Source organism: Trachypithecus francoisi, unplaced genomic scaffold (assembly GCF_009764315.1).
Source record: "Trachypithecus francoisi isolate TF-2019V2 unplaced genomic scaffold, Tfra_2.0 Lachesis_group19, whole genome shotgun sequence".
Taxonomy (NCBI): domain Eukaryota; kingdom Metazoa; phylum Chordata; class Mammalia; order Primates; family Cercopithecidae; genus Trachypithecus; species Trachypithecus francoisi.
Genome location: NW_022681464.1, coordinates 4,642,111 through 4,657,419, shown reverse-complemented (window position 1 = coordinate 4,657,419; position 15,309 = coordinate 4,642,111). Strand labels below are relative to the sequence as shown.

At 41.0% G+C, this 15,309-nt stretch overlaps 1 protein-coding gene across 1 annotated transcript in view; it reads right to left on the bottom strand.

Annotated features, from left to right (window-relative positions):
• MRO (maestro) overlaps positions 1-14,903 on the bottom strand; it is a 45,878-nt gene extending 30,975 nt beyond the window's left edge. Inside the window, exon 1 of the mRNA XM_033177709.1 lies at positions 14,738-14,903. The gene's annotated coding sequence lies outside the window, so the exon portion shown is untranslated. The remainder of the gene's footprint in view (positions 1-14,737) is intronic.
• Positions 14,904-15,309: the final 406 nt, after the last annotated feature.

Sequence of the window (15,309 nt, the reverse complement as noted above, 5' to 3'; positions counted from 1 at the left end):
TCCTTGTCAAGAGATTTTATGTCTATCTGCCAGAAAAGTATCATAACAACTATTTAAATTTATGAGGTCTACAAACCGAATGGTGCCCTCCTAGAAAAGGCACTTTATGCAATGTACAACTTATGTCCTGTATGTAACGGCCCAGTGACCTCGTGAATTCATATGAAAGATGATATCGAGTTATATGTAAAAGAGTATCCATTGAAGGGTATTCTTTGTAACAGCAAAATAAATTATCACAAATGTCCACCAGCAGGGCACAGTGTACATAAATAGATTAGAATACCTTTATACAATAGAATACTAGGAAGCATTACAAAAAGAATATGGGAAGATCTATACTGTACATACTGATAATGAAAACATGTTCAAAGTTTATTAAATGAAACGAGCAAGGTTTAAAATAAAATATATTATAATTCAATGTTTGTACATTTCAAAAAGAAAAATATGCTGGTACATAGCCCTTTTTTCTGAAAAGACACTTAAGAAATTATTAACAGGAACCTTCTAGGAAGAGAGTAACTGGGTGAAGAAGGAAGCTTTTAGTTCAAATGTTTACCTTTCTATATTATTTGAATTTTCTCACTGAAAGCACTTATTACTTTCAATTTTTTTTTTTTTTTTTTTTTTTGAGATGGAGTTTTACTCTTGTCGCCCAGGCTGGAGTGATCTCAGCTCACTGCAACCTCTGGGTTCAAGCAATTCTCCTGCCTCAGCCTTCCGAGTAACTGGGATTACAGGCATGTGCCACCATGCCCGGCTAATTTTTCTGTTATTAGTAGAGATGGGGTTCCACCGTGTCGGCCAAGCTTGTATCGTACTCCTGATCTCAGGTGATCCGCCCGCCTCGGCCTCCCAAAGTGCTGGGATTACAGGTGTCTCAAAAAAGCAAAACAAAACAAAAAAATAAAAACAAGTCTAAGAGGTGTTTTTTTTAATTTCTGTGCACATGCCCCCAACAGAATACATGAAAAAATAGACTGCAGGGGTTTTTGATATAGCAATGGGCCAAGGAAGGGAGGGAGGCGGGAGGCAGGTGGTGAAGGCTGGGTGCTGACCCAGGAGACAGCCCACTCTGCACCTCTGTTCTCTAGGGGCATTTCTACCTTACAATTCTTGCTTCTGAAAACAAACAGACACTATATTCATGTATCTATTGAACAGTGAATATATTTAATCATAGAAAAAGAATATTATTAAGCTCACTTTTTTTTTTAATTAATTCGGTCCTAGTGGAGTATGAATACAGTGCAGGCAGAGCTGCCCATCACTTAAAAACCCAGGGGCTGTTAGAAACCTACTGTCCTTCCTTGATTCTACCATACTAAGTAGTTGTAGAAGAATGACATTTGCTGCCTTTCTCATTTTGATGTCAGTCCCCAGATAAAGGAGAATTCTAGCTTTCTGTTTGTTTCTGAAATGTAAACCACCATTACGATAAAGTAAAGCTGAATTCATTATTATAAATTTTATGCTAAGAATATATTCTCTCAAATGATTTTTTTTCTTTCTTGAGACCAGTTCTCACTCTACACTCAGGCTGGAGTGCAGTGGTGCAATCATGGCTCACTGCAGCCTTGACCTTCCAGGCTCAAGCGACCCTCCTACCTCAGCCTCCCTAGTAGCTGGGACTACAGGCATGCACCACTGTGACCAACTATTTTTTAATTTTTTGTAGAAACCGGGTCTTACCATGTTGCCCAGGCTGGTCTTAAACTCCAGGGCTCAAGTGATCTTCCAGACTCAGTCTCTCAAAGTGCTAGGATTACAGGTGTGAGCCACTGCACCCGGCCTCAAATGAATATTTACTTAGACTACACATACATTATTCCACAAAAACTGGGCAAAAAAAAAAAAAAGATTTTCTTTTGATTAGCAGAAATTACATTTAATGTAATTAAGTAACATAGCAACCTCAAACCTAAGAAAAGAGTGACATTTATATGTTTATTTTTAAGATGTAGTATTTGTATTAAATGACTTTTTAAAAATTCCCTTCAGTAAAGGATGTCAGAGGAGAGCACTTTAACTGTTACAAATCTTACAAAACATTTTTCTGCTTTGCAGTTTTGCCTTTTGAATCATGTATTTGCCCCAATGTCAAGGCATCAGACCTTGAGTTTGATTACAACTTATACACATTTTGATCCAAAGTTATACACATTCCATTCTTCTACCCCTTGGAAAATGGCTTTTAAATACTGAACTCATTCCAGGCCAAGGTCTTCTCTTGACACATTAACACAACAAATACGTTTTTATTGCTGAATTTCTATTTGGAGACTGATTATTTAGAACTCCACTATTCATTTGTTTACCACATTTGCCTTGGTTACCCTGACTGTGTCATTAAACAAATATTTATTCATTCAATAAACATTTATGGAGAATATTCTGGGTCTCAGTCTCTCTGCCCAGCACTAGAGCACGGGGAATAGACAGATAAATATACAATCGAAAAATGCCAGACATAGTGGCTCAAGCCTGTAATCCCAGCACTTTGGGAGGCTGAGGTAGGTGGATCACCTGAGATAGGGAGTTGGAGACCGGTCTGGCCAACGTGGGGAAACCCCATCTCTACTAAAAATAGAAAAATTATCCAGGCGTGGTGGCAGGTGCCGGTAATCCCAGCTACTCAGGAGGCTGAAGCACGAGAATCACTTGAACCAAAAAGCAGAGGTTGCAGTAAACCAAGATCCCACCACTGCACCCCAGCCTGGACAACAGAGGGAGACTCTGTCTAAAAAAAAAAAACAACGTTTTTTTGAAAAAACGATATGATTCTCCCTGCCCTTAAAGAAGTTGCAAGCTGGGCTCTTCTGTCCAGTGTTCATCATGATGTTTGTTCTATACAATCAGGGGCAGGACTAAGGTGAGACCAGAAAGACATATGTTCCAGGAGAATTTTAGGAGGTGTATGCTCTCGGGGTTGTGCAGGGCTGCCAGTATCCTAACCCAGCCACATGGCTGCCCCACATCATATCCGCTTCCCTTCTGTTGTCCTCCTAGCTCAGGGATATCACAGACTCACTTTCATCACAGTCAGCTCCTTTCACTTCCTCAAAAATGTCTACATTTCATGTCTATTTTCTTTTCTTTTTTTTTTTTCCAGATGGAGTCTTGCTCTTTCGCCCAGGTTGGAGTGCAGTGGCACTATCTCAGCTCACTGCAACCACCACCTCCTGGCCTCCAGCAATTCTCCTGCCTCAGCCTCCCGAGTAGCTGGGTTTACAGGCCCCCACCACCACACACAGCTAATTTTTGTATTTTTAGTAGAGACGGGGTTTCCCCATGTTGGCCAGGCTGGTCTCGAATTCCTGACCTCAGGATCCACCCATCTTGGCATCCCAAAGTGCTGGGATTACAGGCGTGAGCCACCGCACGCAGCCTCTTGTCTATTTTCATGTCTAGGACTATGCGACCCTCTCTATTGCTCCCCTACTGCACCCCATTTAAGCATTTTTTCCAGGCCTTGTTTAAACCCCACAAGGAGCGTCCTCCCTAGATCTTACAGCCTGATCAATCTCTCCCCACGCCCTCTGCAATTCTGAGAAGGCCTTTACCACTAACCAATTTGTATTCAAATTACCACGTGGGAATCTCCTGCCCCTGGTCTGTGAGCCTGTGTAAAGCAAGGCCTGTGTTTCAGCTTTTGGGGGATCTGACTCCAAACCTATGGCCCCCAGCACAGTACTTGACACATGATAGGCTTTTAGCGAACTATTCCTTCATTTATCTGAGTCTTTAAAATCCTTATCGCATTTTTAGTGTTTCTTTTCACTTTCATGGAAGCAAACTTTTGTTTGAGGCCTTCATAACACTTGAATTTGATTCTACAGAAGGAAGACAGGAATTACAATGAGTTAGCTTGTTAGAAAATGCATTTCTTATTTCCCAGCAACTAATTAAATGTAATAGTAGCTTAAGTAAAGAGACATTTTGTTCAGTACTACTATAATTTATGTGTGGTAAGATGTTAACTTGTTTATGACAATAGGCTTTCTCTGTGGTGCAAAAGATGGTCACTCATTGGGTGGGGGTCCCCACAGCAATTTATTGGGGGTAACACCACTATTCAATGAGTTATAGTTAATAAAGAATTATAGTGGCGACACTCTTCCAGTCAGGCAGCTCCTAATGTTAGCATGATCTCTTTACTGATGATGAAAATATGGCCTTACCCATCACCAAGGCACACATCATCGATGCAGGAAATTATTTCCAACTCCCCTCCCAAACATGTACCCCAAATGGTCATCTAAGGGTATAGTCAGGATACTTCATGAGATGGTGTGCTGAAAGAGTTAGTGGCCTGGGAGCCTTTGCAGAATTGCACTAATGGTCATGAAAGGGACTGATCTACCATAATGATTTCAGTGGCCCCCCTACCCTGGGCATTTGTGATGTTGATGGGGAATTAATTTAATAGCCAAAGCTTGGCTATGACCAGTTATTGGCAGTAGGGAGTAACCCTTTCCCCTTCCCTTTGCTGTTTCCTTGCAAGGACCTGCTATATGAGATGTTTGTCTTCATGGTGTCACTTGACAATGCAGCTTAGAGCTATAGCAATTTTGCTAAAATATTTTAGACAAGAAAACTCCAAATACTGAATGGAAAGCCCCTGTCTTTCTGGAAAGCTCTTAGCTACAGCCCTTTATGATGTTTTTCCTCCCTCCTCTCCCCACATCCAGCCATCATTCCTCTTCCACCTAAGATGTCTGGTAATTAGAAACAAAATGAGCTTCAGTTGCTAAAGTGGGGAGCAGGGGATTTCTAGTCCTTGGTGACTTTACTGCTGCAATCAAAATAGGCATTATCAACCAGAAAGCTTCCAACGCTGGAAGCTCCAGGGCATACCCAGGAGATGTGCTGTGGAGTGAGGCGAGGTTGTGGGCAGGGGGTAAATAAAGACAACACACACTGTTTAATCAATAAGCTTCCAGAAAGATGACATAAAGACGGAAACTCTGTAAAATCAATGAGATTTTAAAGTTATGTAATAAGAGTTGGTTGTTTTACAGGAGATACAAATGAAAAATCATTTTCTATTTTTTCTGCTTTCAAGTTTTGAATTTAGGGCTTTCTAAAAGTAGCCAGTCAGTTCTTTGAGGCTTGGGTTCCACAACCTGCAGATCCGAACAAAAGAGAAAGTAATGAAGGGGAACGTATACCGATATTATTCAGCATCAGGTGCTCTGGGGCCACATTATTCATTTGAACTGGTAATGAGGGAAGGAAGAACCACCTGCCCTGTGTCTTCCACGTTATCTTGAATATTAATTAGCAAGAAGATTTTCAGGCCAGGTGCAGGGGTTCACGCCTGTAATCCCAGTGCTTTCGGAGGCAAACGCAGGCAGATTACTTGAGTCCAGGAGTTCAAGACCAGTCTGGGCAACATGGCAAAACCCCATCTTTACAAAAAATTTTAAAATTAGCTGGGTGTGGTGGTGCGTGCCTGCAGTCCCAGCTACTCAGGAGGCTGAGACAAGAGGATTGCTTGAGCCCAGGAGGTGGAGGTTGCATTGAGCTGAGATTGTGCCATTGCACTCCAGCTTGGGTGACAGAGAGAGACCCTAGAAGATTTGTGAAAATTCCAGAGTCTCATGGCTTCAACCTCGAGCATATGTTTTTTGGTAATCCTGTCACTTCATTGGTTTGGGTTCAATAAACAATTTTATATATAGACACACATACACATATATATATATGTATAAATATATGTACATGTAAATGTGTGTGTGTGTATATATATATGTGTGTGTGTGTGTATATATAAATATACACTTTTTTTTTGAGATGGAGTCTTGCTCTGTCACCCAGGCTGGAGTGCAGTGGTGAGCTCTTGGCTCACTGCAAGCTCTGCCTCTTGGGTTCAAGCGATTCTCCTGCCTCAGCCTCCTGAGTAGCTGGGATTACAGGCGTGTGCCAACGCACCTGGTCAATTTTTGTATTTTTTGCAGAAATGAGGTTTCGCCACGTTGGCCAGGCTGGTCTCAAATTCCTGAGCTCAAGTGATCCGCCCGCCTCAGACCCACAAAGTGGCTGGGATTACAGGCATGAGCCACCGCACCCAGCCTTTAGAATATTTTCTGAATGCACATCTTGGGCATAATGTGGCCAAGGAGACCAAATAGATGAAAAATAAAACCCTACCCTTAAGAAGTTTATAGATTAATTAAGAAATCAAAACAAATTGCCCTGATTTTATTCTCTGTGCACTTCACATCATTTCACATCTAATCAATCTTCCTAGAATCCTCAAGAACTTTTTAAGTTCAGGCTCCTCATACAGATCTTCAAAGCTTTCCAAGCTCTGCCCCATTTTATCTTTCTAGCCTTATTTCCCCTGGCCGCGTCATCTGCACACGTTCCACTCCCCAGCCCCCAAGGCAGGGTCTCCCTGTCTCTCCAATACCATCTGCTTAGCTCGGCCTTCCTGTTATTGTTCATAAACCATCACCACAACAGTACAGATCAAGACGGCTTTATGTAAGCAATGGTTTTGGAGAATGAAAGACAATTTCAAAGATCTGTCATGGTCTGAGCCAATTAGCTTCCATGTCTTCACTTTAGATACGCTCATCTTCATCCAAATAATAATCTTTTATATGTAATAAAAGTTAACTGACTCTCATAATTTTGAATATGTGGTAATTCAAACAAGGGTTAATTTGAAGTTTGACTTTTGCAACTGACAAAGAGCAGTAATTGGTATACAAACAAACTTGACATGGGAAAGGTTTAAATGTCTTAAAAGATGTAAATTTTTAGCACCTTCAAGTATTTGAGGAATATCCTTTAGGAAAAAAAAAACTGGTGTACCAATAGAAACAAAGCTTATCTATTTACTAAAGTAAAATCCGTGTAGATCATAGAAACAAAGCTTATCTATTTACTAAAGTAAAATCCATGTAGATCATAGAAACAAAGCTTATCTGTTTATGAAAGTAAGATTCACATAAGTAACCTACAAATATTTTATTAACTTAATTGAGATACTGTCCATACTTCAAAGTAATCAAAATGCTATTCCTTTACATATTAAATAATTTAACTTTTTTGTCAGGTTGCTTTCAATTTAGTGCAAGTGAAGAAGACATTGAGAAAGAAAAGAATATATATAGGAATACTTCTTATTTGAGGAATGGGACCCCTTTTAAATTATCAGGCCCAGAGAGGCATTAAAATGAGACAGCAATTATGTCCTACTTCTTCCCACCCCCACCCAAGCTACGTAATTATCTCTCTTTTTTTTTCTTTTTTTCTTTTGAGACAGAGTCTCCCTCTGTCACCCAGGTTGGAGTGCAGTGGTGCGATCTCGGTTCATTGCAACTTCTACCTCCCAGGTTCAAGGGATTCTTGTGCCTCAGCCTCCCAAGTAGCTGGGATTACAGGCACACACCTCCATGACCAGCTAATTTTTGTATTTTTAGTAGAGACGGGATTTCGCCATGTTGGCCAGGGAAATGTTGAACTCCTGACCTCAAGTGATCCGCCCTCTTCAGTCCCGCAAAGTGCTGGGATTACAGGTGTGAGCCACTGCACCCGGCCTGTAATCATCTCTTGAAACTGCTTGCTATTGCCACAAGTAGCTATAAATTAACCTAGCAATGCCACACACAGGACACCATACCCATACCCTATAGTTCAAGAATGTGTAGCCAATCTAATCCATGTTATTTGTTTAAACCAGTGAGAATTTCTGACAAACAACTTTATCAGTCCACTTTTTATCCCCCAACTCTCCCTTTTTTTGGCCTTTGAAAACCTGCTTGTGACAAAAGGTTAATGGAGGACTCCCCAAGGCAAGTGTGCCCAGGGCAGTGGTCCTCAACCTTGGCCCAGATGAACTCCATTAATTTTGCCTCAGTTTTTTTTTTTTTTTTCTTTAGGCTCATAACATTATTCATTTGAAAGTCATTAAAATAATTCTCTAGACCCAATTTCTGGCTCTAAGATTTACTATGTGACTTTGGGCAAGTTATAGTAACGTGTCTAAGGCTCAGTGATCTTTTGTGAGATGGGGAGAAGCTCTTGTGAGGTTTGTGAAAACTGAGTGTAAAGATATCTGGTATTGAGCCCAGCCAGTGGTAGGCACTAAAGGAACATCAGTTTCTTTTTCCTTACCTACTTTTTCAGTGATTCTCAAAGGAAGTTCTATGTATAGCTTTAGATTGATCCTTTAGTATTCCAGTTTTAATTGAATGAAAAGTAAATGAATAAATTACTTTTTTAAAACCAAAATCCCCATATTGATATTTTATTTAGATAAATCCAATTGTTTTCCATCCTAGTAAGTTCTTTTTTTTTTTTTTTTTTTTTTTGAGATGGAGTTTCGCTCTTGCTGCCCAGGCTGGAGTGCAATGGCGCAATCTTGGCTCGCTGCAACCTCTGCCTCCTGGGTTCAAGCGATTCTCCTGCCTCAGCCTCCCGAGTAGCTGGGATTATAGGAGCCTGACCCTATGCCCAGCTAATTTTTGTACTTTTAAAAGAGATGGGGTTTCACTATGTTGGCCAGGCTGGTCTGGTACTCCTAACCTCAGGTGATCCACCTGCCTCAGTCTCCCAAAGTGCTGGGATTACAGGTATGAACCACTGTGCCTAGTTCCTAGTAAGTTCTTTTGATAGGACTGAGATCTGGTCATTGATGTATTCCTACTGGCCGTATCAATTAGGAAGGTTTTAACTGCAATCAAGTATCAGGATACCTAACTCATAGAAACATCTTGTTTTTGTTTTTATATATTTTCAGTTTTTTAACACGACGCAGAAACCCAAACATGGGGGTCATTAGCATTGGTCGGCTGCTCAGGGGTGACATCAAAGATCTCCATTCTTTCCATCTTTTTACTTACTCTGCTGTCATCATTATGCCAAGTCTTCTGCCTTCTGCTTGTCTGCGATAGTTACCATGTCTGCAGGTATCATTCTACATTCAAGGTTGGATGAGTGGGAAAGAGCAACACTAACCACATTTTTTAATCAGAAAAGCCAAGTGTTTATGAGAAGTCCTTCAGCACACTTCCTCTTACATATTTTTGGCTACAACTAGCCACATGGGCACTTCCTTCCAATTGCAAAGAGAGGAAAGGAAATCAGATATTTAGCAAAAGGAAGATGGATAGCCATAATTTGCTTAAATTAATAATAAATGAGTCATCAACTAAACCACCTGGAACAAAATCAAGAATTTTTGCTGCTCAATGAATCTGTCATCTGAAAAATTTAAAGCATTCTTGGTCCTGGGTCTGCTACCCTCAGCTTTCATCGGGTATAGATATCTCAGATACACTTCCACAATTGAGATTAAACTTATATAAATCTCCAATTTTTTGATATGTTTGCTTTATCAACCAAAAAAAAAAAACCCTCTCTGTGAAAGCAGGAAGCTGGATTAGGTGATTTATTGAGATTTCTCACAGGTCGAAGACCTGTGATGCAAAATTCAACATAAGAATGGCAAGGATCAGGAGGCTGAGGCAGGAGAATCACTTGAACCTGGGAGGTGGAGGTTGCAGTTAGCCAAGATCGCACCACTGCACTCCAGCCTGAGCAACAGAGGGAGACCCTGTCTCAAAGTAAAAACGGAAAAAAGAATGGCGAGGGTCCTATGTGTTCTTACATAAGTGTAAAAACACAATTACTATGCCTTTATCTGAACCTTATTCAACTTATGATGTGTGAGAATCCCAAGTTCTGTTTCAGAAAGTTCTCTTTCTCTTTTTGCAGCTCAATTTTCCTTCATAAGTAAACTAATCTGTACTTTTCGTTATTAATACCATTCCAAACAATTTGAACCAATTATCATTCAATTATTCTACAAACATTCACAAAGCACTTACTCTGTGCCTAGCACTGGGAATATAAAGATGCAGAAGAAACAATTTCTTATCTGCAAGTTTATAATCTGGGAGGGAGAAAAAATTGTAAGCTAGTAATGTATAAGAAATAGCATGTCATAGGTGTAATCATTTTTAAAATATATATAAAGGTGAAGGGGGAAATAACAAGGCAGGAGTGGTCAGTCCTTGATGGAGTGGAGTCAGAATTCTAAAAATCTGATTTAACATCATAGACTTTCTCCAAAACTAGCATCTTCTGGATTGCTCCAACAGTGTCAGCTCTAACTCTAAAAAGGATCCGGTTTTGCCTAATATTGCAAATTAGATGTTTAGTTGGGAGTTGAAATCGTATTTTCAAGGGGTTTGTTCAGATGTGTTTTCTCTTGGTTAACAATCACACATGTTCTAAACTCTTTAATTAAGGATTCATAAATCAGAGGGGTAGCATTTCTTTGTTTTCAGTGATGACACAGACATTCATCATCACCTACCATGCTGATCTCAAGTTTGTGGGAAGATAGCCAAAAGAAAAGGTATTGATTCCCTACTTTCCTTTGGGCTCAATGAGAAGTCACTCATTTTTTTTCCTTCTTGGTCACTTAGCTCCACTGACAGACACATTTGTATATGACACTGGGAAGTGAGTGAGCATCTACCATAATCACCAGCTTCTGTATTCATTTCCTCAACTTTTAGCCAGGTAAAGATGAGATTAGAAATTCAGTAACTTCATGTATCACCAGTGTCTTCCAAACTGCAGACTCTGACTCACGGATGGGTCATAAAATCCAATCAGTGGGTCTTCATTAGCACGATCTTGGCTCACTCCTACCTCCGTCTTCCAGGTTCAAGTGATTCTCCTGCCTCAGCCTCCTGAGTAGCTAGGACTCCAGGTGTGCACCACCATGCCCAGCTAATTTTTGTATTTTTAGTAGAAACGGGGTTTCACCATGTTGGCCAGGATGGTCCTGATCTCTTGACCTTGTGATCTGCCTACCTCGGCATCCCAAAGTGCTGGGGATTACAGGTGTGAGCCACCACACTGGCCTTAATCAGCTTAAAAAAAAAATAGAAAAAAGAATAGAATAGAAAAATATCAGAATGCATTTCACCTAGTAAGATAAAAGTTAGATCATGAAATTTTTGTTGCAGGTCTGCGTGTGTGTGTGTGTGTATGAGTTACAACATAAAAGATACTTCTTACTATGTCACTGTCAAAAAATTAAGCCACAAAATCAGACACTAATTCCCATGAAGGCACTTATTAGCCATCTAGCAAGTATTTGTTGAATTAAACTGATTTGTATGTGTGCTTATATATCTACTCAACAAATACTTACTAAGACTATGTACACAACATTGATCATTACAATCCCTCATTTAAATGTTGTGAAAATGTAGGACACCAACAGGCTGTCAGTTAGTCAGACTCAGTAAATGTTTTCTAGAAATAAATCATCCCACTTACCAGGACTGTTCCATAATTTTTAATCCAGCTTAACCCCCACCTGCAGTATAAAATAGATTTTGAGATATCTAAACAGGTATCCAGGAAAAAGAAAGCTATAAAAGCATCAGGTGCAATGGATTATCAGCAAACAAAGCCTTCTGATCCTTATTAGTCTCAGGAACACAAGTCATGTCCTAGTTCAAACCCCTCTGTCTTAATCAGAGCAGGCTGGCACAGTGTCCTGTATCCCAGCTTAGATGATGTCACAGGTCCTGGCCCCCAGTGTTCCTTTTTCAGGCTTTGGGTGCTGAGCACTTACCTGTTCTGACTACATTGGGCCCCTCCCAAGCCAGCAGGGCTGCCGCGGGAGGCTTCGCCCTCCCTGGAGGCCACATTCTTACCACCCCCCGGTGGGCACAGCTCCTCACTGTCCAAAGTCATCACAGTTCTCAGTGCTCAAGATGGGCCCCGAGGGTCTCACACCATGCCCAGAAGACTACCACTTGCCAGACCCAGGCCAAGCCCACAGATGCTGCACCAAATGCTCTTTCATCTCTTTTGTCTGCATGAAGTAGAGCCTCCTATAGATTCCAGAGTTCTCTACCTGCCTTGGGCAGGGGAACCACGTTGGGGCAGGGGCATCAGGTGAAGAATGCACCAATGCCTAACACTCGCCTCTGACCTGCTCACAGCCTGGTAGTGTGATGCTCCACAGATACATCAGAGGTGGGGCAAGTTTCTTCTCCCCTCACCCTCCCTACACCAAAACAGAGAATACACCTGTCCCCATCAACAGGGAACTGGGGCTCTGTGATGTTCATTACCTCTACCACAGCGTTCAAGTGTTTTCTGAAGCAGGTGCTTATCATGCCCCTGTCCCTGCCTCCCAAAGGTCAGACACAGTCCTGTAATCTAAGCTCCATAGCCTCTGGGCTACCCTGGTGGAAGTCCAGCCTGAGTCAGTCAGATAAAGGGTGAGCACTTACTTCCACAGGAAGAAAACAACATCCTGAAAGTTATCTTTTCTTGTGTCCTGGACTGGATCTACCTGACACTGAAGCTTAGGGGATCTGTGGGTGTTTCTCTCTCTTGCTCTCAACCAAAGCCTTCGCCATGGGCTTGTTCTCCTTCCTTTTGTCTGAAATTCCCCAGGACCTGGAGCCCCGGGAACCAGGGCTACAGGACAGGCTGTCTCTGTTGCCTGCCCTTTGTGTGAGCTCATTCCTATTGCAGATTCAGGAAAGAGCATCACAGTCAGTGGGCAGCAAAGGGTTGTACTGGCTAAGGAAGCGTGGCTGGCTCTTTCTTCCACCCCTTCCAAACCCTCCCTAGTGTTTTATCATTATGGATGCTGTTTGGTTTGTTTACAGAGTACAGCCCTTCAAGGGGCCACCAGATTCCTGTGGGGAGAGTTAGAGAGGGGAGGGTGTGAGTAGCTTTAGTAGGATGGGACGCAAGAGCCGCTATCCAGACAGAATCAGCAAAGGGCTCCATTTTGTTACCCTTGGTCCCAAATCCAAACATCCCACCCACCAGTGTCTGTCTCTCAGAACAACCTAGAGTTCCAGAGCCCAATCACTGAAACTCTCTTAAGGAGATCCAGAGACAGAAGAGAACTTCTTGATCATCTCTTGTGATGTGAAATATCAGTTACTTTCCAGGATTTCCTTCTAATTAAAAAAATCCAGCAGGCAGCAATGAGTTTTGAGGCTGCCAGTTGTCTGGTTTGGGGTACTGCAGCAAAATGGTTAAAAACTTGCTCTTGGAATGAGATCTGGTATCAAATCCCAGCTTTGCCACTTGCCAGATAACTCTTGAAGCCTCAGTCTCCCTGATTATAAAATAAGAACAACATCACAGCCTACCTTATCAGGCTGTTATGAGGATTGATTAAGAGAACTTTGTTAAGCTCCAAGTATAGTATCTGGCACACAGGAAGCACTCAATAAATGTTAACTATTGTTACTATTATTATTGGCAATTACAAGAATTAGTGAAAAGAGCAGAACAAGGAAATTAAGACTATAGACAAACCATATAGCATCTACAAAGCTACATTCTTACTTCAAAGTAAAAACAAAATTGGTTCTATTTCAGTGTATTCTACTTGTTTGCTTGTCCACTTGACAATGTATTAGATACACAGAATGTGGTATAGTGGAAAGAATATGGACTCTAGTGTCAGAATTGTGCTTAAATCCCTTTCTTCTACTTCTTGAGAGATTTGGACAAATTTTTTAAGCTCTCTGAAACTTAGTTTACTCATCTACAAAATGGGAATATCAATTATAGCTTGCAGGGTTGTCCTACGGATTAAAAAGCCTCTCCTTCCGTCTCCATCCCTTGTAGGCTGGCAGCTTCTCTCACGTGCACAAACAGCATTCTTGGCCTTCTCCATGGGAGCCCTTATCACATTGGACCATATTGTCCCCTCCACTAGAGTGTACACTTCTTTTTTTTGAGACAGAGTCTTGCTCTGTCGCCCAGGCTGGAGTGCAGTGACGCTATCTCAGCTCACTGCAACCTCTGCCTCTCGGGTTCAAGTGATTCTCCTGCCTCAGCCTCCCAAGGAGCTGAGACTATAGGCATGAACCACCATGCCAAGCTAATTTTGGTATTTTTAGTAGAGATAGAGTTTCACCATGTTGGCCAGGCTGGTCTGACTTCAAGTGATCCGCCCCCCTCAGCCTCCCAAAGTGCTGGGATTATAGGCATGAGCCACCTCGCCCGGTCAAGTGTACACTTCTTAATTGAAATGAGTCTGTTTGTTTTCAATCCCCAGCATGTAGTGCAGTCCTTGGACACAGCATATGTTCAGTAAAAGCTTGCTAGCTTATTGAATGAAAAAATAACTGAAAATGGCAGAAAAAATAGATTTTGTAGGAAAAATAAAATTCCTGTATTGTATATATTCTAGGGAAGAGTGTTAGCAGCTGTGTTCCATGTTGAATTTTTTTTCTTTTTTCTTTCTTTCTTTTATTTTTTTTCTTTTTCTTTTTTGCTGTAGTAGATGTAATTTGATTTGGCTGCTGTTCAAATCTTCATAATAAGTGGTGTTACATCTCATCTCACCATACCCCCATGTCCTCTGAGCTCTGTATTAGCTAATCTTGCTTCTAAATATTCCTCTGAATGGAAATCTTTTCTTATGTTATCATTACACAAACAACACATGGTCACAAAAAGTCTCAAGTACAGATAAACTAAACAAAAAATAAACCTAAAACAAATTCTACCATCAAATAATGACTGTTAACATTTTGGATGCAGCCTTCTAAGTTTTCTTTTAACACAGACTTGAGATATAATTCACACACTGTATTAGTTAGCTAGGTCCATATGTTAGTCAGGGTTATCCAGAGAAACAGAACCAAGAAAATGTGTATTGAGAGAGAGAGAGAGAGAGAGAGGAAGAAATATATATTTTAAGGAATTGGCTTACACGATTTTGTATATGCAAGTTCAAAATCTGCTGACAGGCTGGAGACCCAGGGAAGAATTGCAGTTCAAGTTCAAAGGCAGTCTGCGGAATTTCTTCTTATTCAGGGGAGGTCGGTTCTTATTTTCTTAAGGACTTCAACAGATTGGATAAGATTCAACCACACTTTGGAGGGTCATCGGCTTTACTCAAAGTCCATTATTTAAATGTTAATCTCATTCAACAAACACCTTCACAGAAACATCCAGAATAAGGTTTGACTAAATATCTAAATACTATGACCCAGCTAAGTTGACAGATAAAATTGATTATCACAGACTCCCATAACAAAGTACCACAGACAGGGTGGTTTAAACAACAGAATTTTATTTTCCACAATTCTGGAGGCTAGATACTGGAGATCAAGGTGTTCATACGGTTGGTTTCTTCTGAAGCCTCTCTCTTTGGTTTGAGTCTTTTCCCTGTGTCTTCAAATGGTCTTCCCTCTGTCTGTTTCCTAATCTTCTTCTCTTCTTGTAAAGAAGCCTGTCATATTAGATTAGGGCCTAATGACCTCATTTAACTTAATTAACTCT